The sequence below is a fragment of the Garra rufa genome, chromosome 2, assembly GCF_049309525.1.
Source record: "Garra rufa chromosome 2, GarRuf1.0, whole genome shotgun sequence".
NCBI lineage: Eukaryota > Metazoa > Chordata > Actinopteri > Cypriniformes > Cyprinidae > Garra > Garra rufa.
The window spans coordinates 43,784,830-43,798,582 of record NC_133362.1 but is presented as its reverse complement, the minus strand read 5'-3'; the positions used below and the strand labels follow the sequence as shown (position 1 = coordinate 43,798,582).

Below are 13,753 nucleotides of genomic sequence, written 5' to 3'. Positions count from 1 at the left end.
CACTGTCGGGCCAGTGCGAGCCAGTGCTAAGAGCGTGCCGGGCTTGGCCAATGGCCTCGAGTCGCAAGCACCAAGACCAAAAGTAAGCTGCGTTTCCACTATCGAGCCAGTAGCCTCGCTGCGCAAACCTAAAGCCCGCCCTTTACACACCTCTTTGAATCAAACTTCACGAAACCCCTCCCCTTTCAGCGGGGAGATTGAAAGTAAGTCACCGTAGTGTGATTATCGAAGGAAGAGAGCCGAAGCGGCTGTTTGCTCCTTTCAGTGTTTTTTTGGTGGAAGATGAGGCAGCAAAAACAAGATGCGAAGATGGAGGCTCAGTAGCGTTTACGGCGAAAGCTTATATTAGCTGCAAGGCGAAAAAGAACAATAAAGCGACGTGGAAGCCGGATACAGCGAATGCAGAAACGTCTTGTAATGTTGGTGATGTCTGTTCTGATGCATTTACATTACATTTACATTTATTCATTTAGCAGACGCTTTTATCCAAAGCGACTTACAATTGGGAAGCAAGAAGTGCTCTGCAACAGTTGTTTATGCAGCAGCAATATTTGTAAAATATTACATTAATAAATCACTTGTAAAGAAGCTTTGTTTTTATGACCGACACACAAGTCTTTCATCTAACTTGGTATTACATTAAACTAAATGTTGCATATTATCTACACACTACTGCAAAAAATAACTACACAGTTGTACTTCTAGTATAATTTTGTATGCTTTTATTTAGGTACAGATACAGGTACAGTGTATGTTAACAATTTATCAAGGTGTGTTGGTGAGTTTCTGTGGGGATTTTTGGACGATGTAAATAAACTTATACATCAGATCTCATTTTTATAGGATCTTATTTGCATTTTTCCAAATTTAAATACGAGTAGATACTAATCAGATATGCATTTAAATGTTTTCATCACATATCTGTAACAACAGTTAATAGTGTAACGATTAATGAATAGGACCTGATTTACACAGGACACAAAAGGTGCCTCATCAGATAACCATTTGTGCCCATCAAAACGGCATTTCCATATAATATCTGCCTAATGTAAGTGTCTTCTCTGGGCACCGCTTTGTCCATTGTGCGTTTTTATGGCTTTGTACTGCGCCCGCAATTTCTTCAACTTGTCTCGAATGTGGTGCGCTGGATATTAAGCTTTGCGAGTCCAGCAACGACGTATTTTATCACGTCTTTGTTTCTGCAGACGCCGTCAAACTGGCGTTGTATATTGTCCTCGGCCCAAATACATAGAAGAGCCCTGTATTAGTAATCTTACCGCAGACACACTCCGCCTTTCACTTTGACCACGCCTCAAGCCCCGGCTGGCCCGCTTTGGCCCAAGGTTTTCGTAGGGCCGAAAAACCCGGGCCATTGGCTCTGAGGAAGCACCGAAGAGGCACGATCAGGCCCCGGAAGTGACAGTGGACCCGCGACTGGCTCTGGCACGCACTAGCACGCCCGCTTTTGGCCCGACAGTGGAAACGCGGCATTTTTCTTAACAAAAAAGCAAACATGACCTACTACTGCGTGCATCCACGGCAGAATGCAAACAAACAAAGCTCCTTTAAAGCTGACATCTCAGTGCATACGCGATCTCATAAAGCTCTTATAACACAATGGATATTATGCACAATTCATCTTTCATAAATGTCTACACTTTGTGTCTTGTGATTCGTAAGCACGCAATATTCAGCACTGCTCAAAACTTTTGAGCAGTGAGTGAATTCTATCTTAAACACCACTGATTGGCGATGCGTTCCAAAAATCAGCAGATGGCTACATTGCTCAAACAAGTTTTAAATCGAAACTGCCTATTCTTGCGCTTACTAATCACATATGTTGTTCTCGCTGCTTTTGTGCAATAGATGAATAAATTTTTTTTGTTTTTTAGATATTTTATGTTTAGATATTTCTATATTGCGGAAGTCCCGTGAATCATTTTAATTTCCCGCATCCCGCACACACACACACACACACACACACACACACACACACACACACTGGTTTACATGTTTTATGGGGACATTCCATAGGCGTAATGGTTTTTATACTGTACAAACCGTATTTTCTATTGCCCTAACCCTACCCTACACCTAAACCTAGCCCTCACAGGAGATTGTGCAAACTTTTACTTCATCAAAAAAACTCATTGTGCATGATTTATAAGCCTGTTTCCTCATGGGGACCTGAGAAATGTCCCCACAAGGTCAAAATTTACTGGTATTCCTATCCTTGTGGGGACATTTGGTCCCCACAACGTGATGAATACCAGGTACACACACACACACACACGAGTCTCTACCCTCCCGCACCAGCACATGCACTTACCCATCAAGTTTTGTCCCGCGCCGCATTGCGTTGGGTCCTGCGGGTTTGCAGGTCTCTATTTGCAAGTGCCGCTCTGCTGCTGGCTGCCGGGTGTCGACCAATCTGTGATGGTAATTTAATGATACCTCGTGCCAAACCCAGACCAATCACTGTTCCATTCACGCCCCCCTCCCCTTCCCTTCTGTTTTCTGTGTTGTCGTGTGCCTTGTGTGTGATGAAGGTGCTACTGGCAAATGTAACGCAAGTAACTAGCTCGGGAAAACTGTAATAATATTTTTTTTTTCAGACGAGTAATGCCTTACACTACTAGTTACTGAAAAAAGTAATATTATTACAGTAACGCGTTACACCCAACACTGATAAGGAATGAGCAAAGACGACCCTAACGAGATCAATAAAAACACAATAAAAATAAGTGTGATATTGTTTATTAGAATTACGATTAGAATTACAGAATATGCTTTAATGAAGAGACGCCCAACTTACAGTAAAAAAGTAAATAATTGCAGGGATGGTAATTTTATTGTAAACATCGTATTGTTAAATCTTCAAGCACACTTTAGCTCGTGCTATGTGTTAAGAAAAGACAACTGTTGGACAATCTGTGCGTCACCCACGGATTGGCCACCGTGGTCCCATCACGGATTTCAGTTATAGACTCAAAATTATAGGCTCTCACATTTGCATTACAGCCTACATTTTCAGTCTTGTTGGCCCATCAGTTTAAATTGCTGAATGACAGATGAAGCGTACAGTAGGTCATATTATTTTAAATGAAGCAACACTAGGGTACTAACCACAAGCCACTGTGTGAGACCCGAGGTTGTCCGTGTGTCTGTTATGGAAAACTCTGTGATGCCGCCACGGAAATTCACAAAAAGCAAAAGGCTACAAACGAACTAATAAAAAAATATAAAAACAGGGGTAGATGAGAGGCTGACATGTTAACTGCCATCGCAGACACTTCTTGAAGACTTCTAGAGTCAAAACGAACTACTTTGGTCTAAATAAAGTCCAGTGAGGGTGAAAAAGATTCCGTGATATCATCACGGAACTTGAGCCGATAATGGAAAGCAAGCGCTCAACAAAAAAAATATTTCACCTTAAGTATATTTGAAGCAGGTCTAAAAGAGGCCAGAATATTTAAAGTAATAGGTAAAATACGTTTCCAAAAACGACGTCATTTGAGGCAGAGCCGGTGCCGGACCAGTGAATCCGTGTGTGGATCACGTAAAAAGAGTGACTCGGAAGCATTTATAGTTGAACCCGGTTATCCGTGCGAGGACCATGGCTGATGCCTGTCGTTGACTTACATTAGTATCTCTTCCGTGAACCCATCACGGAATTTCCGACGATTCCGTGACTCAAACACGGATTTGGAGTTAAGGGTCCGTGGTCTTTACACGGAATTATGTGAGATCAGGTTGACCAGAAAGTATGACCATATTAGCCCGGTTCTGTCAACACTGCACTGGCTCCGTATTAAACATCGTATAGATTTTATAATCTTGCTAATTACTTACAAAGCCCTCAGTGGTTTAGCTCATCAATACTTGAGTGAGCTCTGATCACAATATAGTCCCTCACGTCCACTGCGTTCTCAAAACTCTGGCAATTTGATGATACCTAGAATATCAAAATCAATTGCGGGCGGCAGATCATTTTCTTATTAAGTGCCTAAACTCTGGCACAATCTACCTAACACTGTTTGAGAGGCAGACACACTCTGTCAGTTTAAATCTAAATTAAAAGACATCTCTTTAACCTGGCCAACACTTAACACATTTCTACAATCCAAATCCGTTAAAGGATTGTTAGGCTGCATTAATTAGGTCAACCGGAACCGGAAGCACTTCCCATAACATCTGATGTACTTGTTACATTGTAAGAATAATGGTATCTACGCTAATATTAGTCTGTTTTGTTCTAATTCCGAGGTTCAGATCAGTCCTCCGGATCCAGTCTGTACCCCCAGCCCAGATGGTGGATCAACACCCAGAGACGACCTCTTCTGCCCTGAATGTTAGCGGAGACCATATCAACTAGATGAGCCCTGGAGATGGATCATCAGTAAAGAACTCCTCACCTAGATGGTACACACGCTCCTGCATGGAGAAAGACTGACTTAAAGCAGGAAAAGGTGAACATTTAACTTGAGACTTTTCCTAAAGGGATGAAAAGAACATATACGGAAATGCAAAACTCTGGCAGGATCAAGAAAAAGCCAGACTGAAGAGAAACAAAAAACAACGGAGAACATACAACCCAACATCAAGCCTTTGACTGATATGAGAGCCCAGGGACCAGGACAGCCCTTAACCCACATGACATTTCCACAGGTCACCCAAAGAAGGACAACTGGCCAGATGAAAAAATGACCATTCTTGATATCACTAATAAAAAATCTTAAGATTTCCATTTAAATATAACAGCACTATAAAGGCTGGCTCCACCAATAAGAACCATTGAGGATGCAGTTATGATCTCAAGGGAGAATCTTACATCAGCGTCATGGTTGCTGAGTGACACCGGGATCTCCCACCATAAAACGCGCCAGCCAGCTTCCACAACCCTACACAGCATGAAGCAAGGGATCAAGGGCGTCCTAGTAACGACCCTCTCTTGCCAACGAGGGAATGACCATCACAACGGCTCGTAAAGAGTCACCCTGGTGAAGATGTAGGCCAACAAATGAAAAGGAGGAAAGGAAAGAGAATTCACCTTGGAACAGACAACAAAAAAGAACGCAAAAAGAATAGACAAAGACAGAGAATGAAGCAGACATGTAAAATTATGTCATGAAAGAACTTTTGATATTAGGGAGGCAGGATCTTTTTACTTCTCCCCTAAAGTCAAGTGTGAATGAGTGGGGAGAAGGGTTTTTGGTCCTGCAGCTCCGCCAAAATGCCATTCCATAATCTGGTCATTGGTAATAAAGCAATGTGACCTACCTTAGTCACCAGATAGTAATACCGAATAATGAAGCTGCACTCTGAGTAAAGACATGCAAAGGTGAGACTTAATAAGTCTCAAAGGGGGAAGGTTGAAGATTTTTACTGGTCAAACGGGAGAAATTCAGACAACATGCTTTGCATGCTGAGAAGCTGCTTGAAGAGAGAGGAAGAAGACGACAAAGGCGATAAATATCAGTAAAGTGATTGACCAGCTGCCCCATGCCAAGGGGGACGTCTGGCTGACAAATGTAAATGAACATACAGTGGTGTATGGGAGCTGAACACGCAGCAACATCACTGTGTGAGAGTGATCTGAGGTCAGTACAGGCCAACGAATGACAGCAAGGAGAAGTTAGCAGGAGTTAGCAGGTGTCACATGGCAGTACCTGACAAGAATGGTACACACTGAATTAAACAGGAAGATGAGGAAAATGAAGGAATCCCTAGAGGCCGACCCAAGTCTGCAGATAATGGCAACAAATATGATCCTTCTGATCTTGCTCACTGCTACTCTGATCGAGAAGACAGAGAAGTCCGAGAAGTAAAGGCAGGAGATGAACACTGGCTGGACCACCCAGATCCTGCCCACTCCTATGCCAGCAACATGTGGTGGAGACTGATTAACCACAACAAGGCAAGAAATCATCTGACCAAGACGAAAAGAGAAATCGGCATGAAAGTAATTTCACTGCAAGACCACAGCAAATATTCAAGCTTGGGAAGAGACAACCCTGTTTAAAAAGAACATCAACTATAAAATAGCCTTTAAGTCGATAAGTCGAAGTGACAAGGTATGAACTGACAAGTTTTATGAACACTACGAAGGTAATGATGGAGGGCATCAAGGAAGACCTGTAAGGAGTAAGACAGCACTGCGAAACCAACTCGTCTTGGACCAGCTCACTGCATCTAGTAGTAGTAACTGGAGAAAAAAACTGAATCATGTAACAGCACTGTGGGGAAAGTGAGACGTAAAACGTCTCAAAGGGGGAATATGAAGAAGATTTTAATTAATCAGAATCAAGTATAATCAATGTGATTATAGCCATATATGCATCAAATTATTTCACTATTATAATCATGTGTCTTTCTGGGTGTTTAAGGGTCTGCAGGAGAATGGAATGTGCAGACATTACAAAAGTCAATTATGGTGGACCACATGATGAAGCTATATGATATGTTTTGACATTAGACAAAATACATGTTGAGGCCCACTAGCTAGGCCTTATCCCACTAGAGAGACAAGTGTAAGGAAGAATTTGTTATGTTAGGGGCCTCTAGCTAGTCCATGGTGGAGAAGAACATCTGTTTATAACAATAATGGTAAATCTAAGGATCCCCAAGAATTTAGTTTGACATGTGTGCGTGAGAAGGCAGGTATAAAAACCCTGCCTCGACAAAGCTAAGTTAGTTCTCTATGTCCAGACTGCAGAGCCTTTTCTCTGTGGATGGCTAGGGTGCTCGGCTTGATTGTTTCGGCAATAAAGTCTATTCTTTTGGTATCAAAACTCAAGTCTCAAAAATGTTTTTTCAACTGAAGAAGAGGAAACCACTTCAATGGCCATTGGTGCAAGACCACGTGCACTTTTTCACTATTGTCCTATTTAAAATTGTCCAAAATCACTGTATAAATAAAGGTGATTGATTGATTGATTGATTGATTGACATATGAATGTCATATGGGTATGTGTTGTGTCAGGAACCATGTTGAGGTTAAGGGCGAGGAGGAAAAGATCTGAGGTGTGAAGTGGAGCAGTGTTGAGTGTAAATAAGGTCTAGTTGCCTGATTTGTGAGTAGCCATAATTATCACTTCCTTGAGATTAAAAGAGGCAAGCAGAGCATGGAAGTCTGCAGCCTGAGGTTTATTTAGGTGGATGCTGAAGTCTCCAAGCATAATTAGAGGAGTACCATTCTCAGGAAAGATTGAATGCAACACATCTAATTCTTCCAAGAATTTACTTACTGGTCCTGGCGGTCCCTTGTTAGTGTCCTTGGTTGCAGTGTTGTTTTTGACAACCATCTTAGATTTAGTCTTAGTCTTTTGGACTAAAATGGTTATTAGTTTTAGTCAAATTTTAGTCACTTCTATATGTGATAGTTTTAGTCCAATTTTAGTCGACGAAAAGTCAAGAAGGTTTTAGTCTAGTTTTAGTCGACGAAAAGTCAAAAAGGTTTTAGTCTAGTTTTAGTCAAAAAAAGGGGAAAAAGTAGTCTTTTAACTAATTAATGTAGGTCAGTAAGTATTTTGCTGTTGGGTAGTGTCACTTATAAGTTGTGAAAATAGCAGATCTATAGTTCAACACAATGTGAGCTTCCGGATCAACTATTTTCACCAATAATTACAATAATGAAGGAATGTTTTAGAACATAAAAGACAAACAAGGATGGAATGCTAAACCGGCTTGCCATACTAGTATGGCAAAGAGCATTTAATGCTAAAACGGCTTGCCATAGCGGCAGGTACTTTTTTCGGTTTTAATTGGCATGCACAATAAGCAGAAATGTCATGCATTTTAAACGTCTGACGGACCACCCACTAACATTTTCGTCTATTCTCGTCTCGTCAACGAAAACTCACACACGTCTCGTCATGTTTTAGTCATCAACGAGCCATTTTTATCTCGTCATCGTCTCGTTTTCGTCATGGAAAAAAGTGGCGTCAACGAAATGATTTCGTCATCGTCATCGTTGACGAAAACAACACTGCTTGGTTGGTTGAGTCACCACTGCATGAAAAGGCAGATTTACGTCCCTGTGAATGTCTGGTGACTTCTCTAATCACCGGCAGAAATCGACAATTCACAGTCTGGGAAGTTCCCGTTCACGGCTGACAGAAACAGTCAGAAACAGACCATGGGTTTGTGGGGAGGGGAGGTGTTTGTGGAGGTACAAGGTGCGAAATCGAATTAGCATATGTGACCCTGGACCACAAAACCAGTCTTAAGTCGCTGGGGTAAGTTTGTAGCAATAGCAAAAAACACATTGCATGGGTCAAAATTATTGATTTTTCTTTTATGCCAAAAATCATTAGGAAATTAAGTAAAGATCATGTTCCATGAAGATTTTTTGTAAAATTCCTACTGTAAATGTATCGAAATGTAATTTTTGATTAGTAATATGCATTGTTAAGAACCTAATTTGGACAACTTTAAAGGTGATTTTCTCAGGATTTTGATTTTTTTGCACCCTCAGATTCCAGATTTTCAAATAGACGTATCTCGGCCAAATATTCTCCTATCCTAACAAACCATACATCAATAGAAAGCTTATTTACTGAGCTTTCATATTATATATACATCTCAGTTTTGTAAAATTTAACCTTATGACTGGTTTTGTGGTCCAGGGTCACATATGAATGAAACCACCTCGGATTTTTGACAGTACCTATTGGTTGAAAGCACAACTTTCAACATAGAATGACCACTGTGACTGGCTGAGACATGTGTTGTCATTGGTCAGTCTGGCCAATTATAATACAGTTTTGTGTAAACCCCACCCCTTAGTTTGTGTGTGTGTGTGTGTGTGTGTGTCTGTATATATATACAGGGGTTGGACAATGAAACTGAAACACCTGGTTTTAGACCACAGTTAGTATGGTGTTGGGCCTCCTTTTGTGGCCAATAGAGCATTTCGTCTTTTTCAATGACTAATACAAGTCCTGCACAGTAGCCAATGGCATTTTGAGCCATTCTCCTCTTGCAGATCATGGGTCAGGTCACTACATGATACTGATGTAGGAAAATGTTATCTGACTCGCTCCTCCAAAACACCCCAAAGTGACACAATAATATTCAAATCTGGTGACTATGCAGGCCATGGGAGATGTCCAACTTCACTTTCATGTTCATCAAACCACTCTGTCACCTGTCTTGCTGTGTGTACTGGTGCATTATCATCCTGATACATGGCACCACCTTCAGAGTACAATGTCTGAACCATTGGGTGCACATAGTCAACCTTCACACCTGTTCTTACTGGTGGAATGTGCAATCAGTGAAGATTGGCCACCAGGCTGCAAAAATATAGCCATGAAACCTCCAGCATTATATTGGCCAGTGTTTCAGTTTCATTGTCCAACCCCTGTATATATATATATATATATATATATTGAAAGGGGAATTTCAGAAACCGAACCCAATGTTCTGGTGTGGTAATGAAGACCAGGAGTCAAAGCTTCAATCAATCAAAATTAAGTTTACTTAAGAAAATAGTTTGCAGTTTATCAGCAGAAGTCAGCTTCAATACTCTCGATGGAGTTCGTAGGCCGCTCTGAATACATGTTCAAAAACACCAGTAATTATACTCTAACAGAGGTTGTTAATTACGTCAATGCATAGGTTAGGAAGATCCTGATTGGTCCAGAACCTAGATAAGCGTGAAATTTCAACATATGGAGACAAGACCCAAAAACTGTCTACAAGTGATTATACAGGCGACAAAGATCAGAGGTTAGACAAAACAGGATGCCTCCAGGAGACCGTTTATGGCCCGCGACACCAACAAATGGCGAGAGCTTCCTCAGAATCTTCTTCTCGCAGTCGCGCCTGGGATTCAAGACAGAGGCTGACACACACACACATAAACTCACACACAGAGGTCTTATCTATCTTCAAGGTTGCCTAGCCAGGCAAGACTCTTTATCAATGTGGCCTAACAGTTAGCCTCTTGGAAAAATGGAATCAAATCAACAGGATTTCACTAATACAAGTCAAGTCTAATGGATATCAAGAACATATGTCATAGATGTCCCAAATCACAGATGTCTTGGTCACAGTTGCTCATGCAATCAGGAGGGTCATCCTGACCTCCTGAGGTGTGATCTCGGTCCCTGAGAAAAGAGAATTTCACAGACAGAAAACACATTTGACACACACTCTAACATTTTCTATAAGGAATCTATTCTAGTCACTCAAAATCAATCACTTATAATGTTTAATGGTTAAACACAGATTATCATCTACTAAAAATCTATAGAAATTAATAAGGATATTAATTTGTAAAAAGGCCATGATGTCTTCCGACTTCCACTCCTTCAATATATATATATATTAATATATCTTTATTAATCTTTAAAGATTATAATAAAAATTTTAATTGTCAAAGATATTACAACTAATATATAAAAGCTATTAGAGAAGGACAACAGACATTTGGGAGAGACATGTTGATAAAATGTAGTTTTATTACAAAAGCAAAATAAACAAAATGTAGCCAGAGATTATTGATTGATTATTATGGAGGTCTCACAATCCACCCCGAGATCTTGTTCATCTGACATCAAGTCCGCTGTGATTCCCCTCCAGAAGTCCACTTTGTCCGCAGCAAGTACACTTTGCCTCGCCTCCAAGAGCTGAAACCACAGTTGTTACATAAAATAAGTAATATGTACAGCATTACAATGCATACTAATGGAAAATAATTAATTCCTTTTCCATTAATTAGAATTTAATTCTAATCTCTCTTACCCGCTTCCTCCTCTTGCAACTTAGGTCTGAGGTCTTATTAGCTGCGGCCGGAAATTTCTGTGCACAGTCTCATAATATGTCTTACAGGCAACTAGAAACAAGTGAATGGGTTTGTTAAAAACAAAAATCAGCCCAGCATCAGTACACAATTAACAAAATGTGGTGACAACAAAATGTAAAAATTAAATAACAGTGAAAAGTACTTACCAACAAAGTCATTACTATCTAGGCCTTCAGTGCGCAATTCCGGGCTTATGGACAATGCTCCCACTAAATATTAGCTAACAGTCTCATTATATGGTGAGCTTAATCTGTGGAGGCAAAAAGTACTGAGTTAAAACAACATGTCTTGCTTCAGAAATATCAAAATGCATGATTAGATTATACTGTATCTTTTATCTGTACCCTTGTTCCAGGTCATAACGCCTACAGTTTGCCTCAGAGTTGTGTAGCCGACGGACTGCCTCCTACATAATACAATTAAAAATTATTTGTTACAAAACTGATCATTACAATGAAAGCAGTGAATTTAATTTGAATGAAGAAGTGAAACTTCTTGAATGAACTTCTGCGACAATTCACAGTGTCGTTTACTGACAAAAACCCCCTTTTTCATGCAGTGCACTGGTCCTTACAGTCTTTACTCTTCACACAAGGTCTGCCATAGTATACTAACCTTTTTTATACCCATCTGACAAAACTGCACTTGAATTTAGCTGTTTTACTGGTTATCACAACAAAGGGCGAAGCAAGTGCACTAAACTGACAAAGGACAACTGGCTTTTCTGTGCAGCATCAAGCTCATCATCTGTTGGACCATATTGCTGTATTAAGGAATGCTGTGATTAGGAACAATTTGGGAACTGAATTGAGACCCCAACCTGCTCAGTGGGAGGTCATCAGGAAAGATGTCAGTCTTCTCAGATGAGGTGGAATCTGGCCATAAGGGAGTAAATGAGACTTGGAAAGGGGCCATGGGCATAATGCACATAAACATTATGACAGCAGGTTTCTTCAGGTGGCTCACAAACTGCTTGTATTCTATATGAGCCAATATTAGAGTCTGATATTAAATGGCTGTTATTTAACCCTTGTTATGTTGGGGATGTTTTTATCCACTATGGGGTGCTGTTGAGTCTTAATTTGGCCAAACTTTCTCTGTGTTTCAGCAAACGGAATGATTTTTGGTGACAAATCTTATTTTGACACATATTTTGGGTAAATGCTTTGAAAGTTTTCAAAAACTCAATGCACTGTGGGCAAATTTACTACCCTTTCGTTATGTTCGGGATGAAAACATCCACTAAATTTAACTGCTGTAAAAAAATTGTTGGATAATTTAAATATATATATATATATATATATATATATATATATATATATATTAGGGCCGGGACTCGATTAAAAAAATTAATCTAATTAATTAGAGGCTTTGTAATTAATTAATCGAAATTAATCGCATTTTAATCGCATATAAATATTTGACCTGAGAACAGTGAGAAGTAAGTTTTTTCATATGGATTTTTAGTATACCATTGAATAATGACTGAATACATAAACTTAAGCAACAAAATATTTTATTTTTGTTCAACCAAGTCCAACAGACCAGTGCAATATTGCCATTAACTGTAGCAATAGGATACAGTGTTTCCCCTAGGTTTCCATTCTTTTTTTCTCGGTACTTTACCCTACTTTGTGTAATAACGAAAACATTTATTTCAGTGAAAAAATAAACCCAAAACTCTCTATTTTAACATTTTGAACAATAGGGCTTTACAATCTTTTGCTTTTTTTTTTTTTTTTTTTTTCAGAAATTCTTGTGTTTTAATTTTTCTCATAATCAAATGAAAGCATAAACATTTATTTATTTTTAATCAAACGAAAAAATTAACCTTTTTAATTTTTGGCAAACAAACAGAAGTTTGCTTTTAAAATCAATAAATAATAATAATTTAACATTTAAATAATAATCGTAGTATTTTTTTCTACAATTAAGTGGTTAATCTTGTTGTTATATTTATTTTTTATCATATATATTGTTTTTTGTCAATTATTATTTAAATAGGAATATTGTTCTGTTTCATGTTAAACCGTACTTTTATTTTGACAGGTTGCCGTGAAGTTTCTGTGTGTAAAGTATGATATGATGCTAGTTTTCTCAAATGAAACGGTAAATGTGACACTGACAGTAGCTTTGGAGATTGAGTCTATCTGTTCATGTGAGATGCAAATGCAAAAAATTAACGGGAGCATCACGCGTGCAGTATGTCTCTGCCATTCATACATACAGAGGCAAACGGGACATGCAGGATTCATATTAAAACGGTCTTTTTGCATTTCAGTTTTCACAGACACTAGTCCATATCGCGATTTGAATTAAGTGACAGACGAACTTTTGATTTATCAATCCAAAAATCGACGAATTTACGTGGCATTCCACGCTATAGTAAATTCGTTTTTTATGAATGGAGTCCGCGATCCAGTCCGTGTTTTCTTGGAGGAGACATTGTAAACGCGCCCCCCTAAGATAATGGTAGGGGAAACACTGGGATATTTAGAAATATAGTAGCCTACATTTCAGAAATTCAGGTACCCTATAGGTAGGTAGACCTTCTGTAAAAGCATTGAGGTGATACTTGAGGCTCGATGTGCTGCGGTGATATGCGCATTCCTTTGGTCGCTTTGGTCTGAACGCTAGTTGGTGCTCCAGTATAATCGGTCCGCTGAAACTCATCCAGTGAGAAACGTTCCGCAGTGCAAAATTAAGTGCGATTAAAATGCGTTAAAAAAAATTTAACGCGTTAATTTTGTGTAATTAATTAGTCTAAATTAACGCGTTAAAGTCCCGGCCCTAATATATATATATATATATATATATATATATATATATATATATATATATATATATATTTTTTTTTTTTTTTTTTTTTTTTTTGCATAAATTTGTTAATCAACCTCAGTCTTGATCAAAACTGCTAAATGTTTTAAAAAAAAATCCAGGATT

General features: G+C 39.2%; 1 long non-coding RNA gene across 1 annotated transcript; it reads right to left on the bottom strand.

The window, feature by feature from the left end:
* Window positions 1-9,458: 9,458 nt before the first annotated feature.
* On the bottom strand, window positions 9,459-13,452 carry LOC141326475 (uncharacterized). The gene is made up of 4 exons (XR_012353899.1): window positions 11,155-13,452; window positions 10,957-11,060; window positions 10,750-10,840; window positions 9,459-10,634 (listed from the first exon to the last, which is right to left on the bottom strand). It is a non-coding gene; the product is annotated as an uncharacterized lncRNA (long non-coding RNA).
* Between the last annotated feature and the right edge of the window lie 301 nt (window positions 13,453-13,753).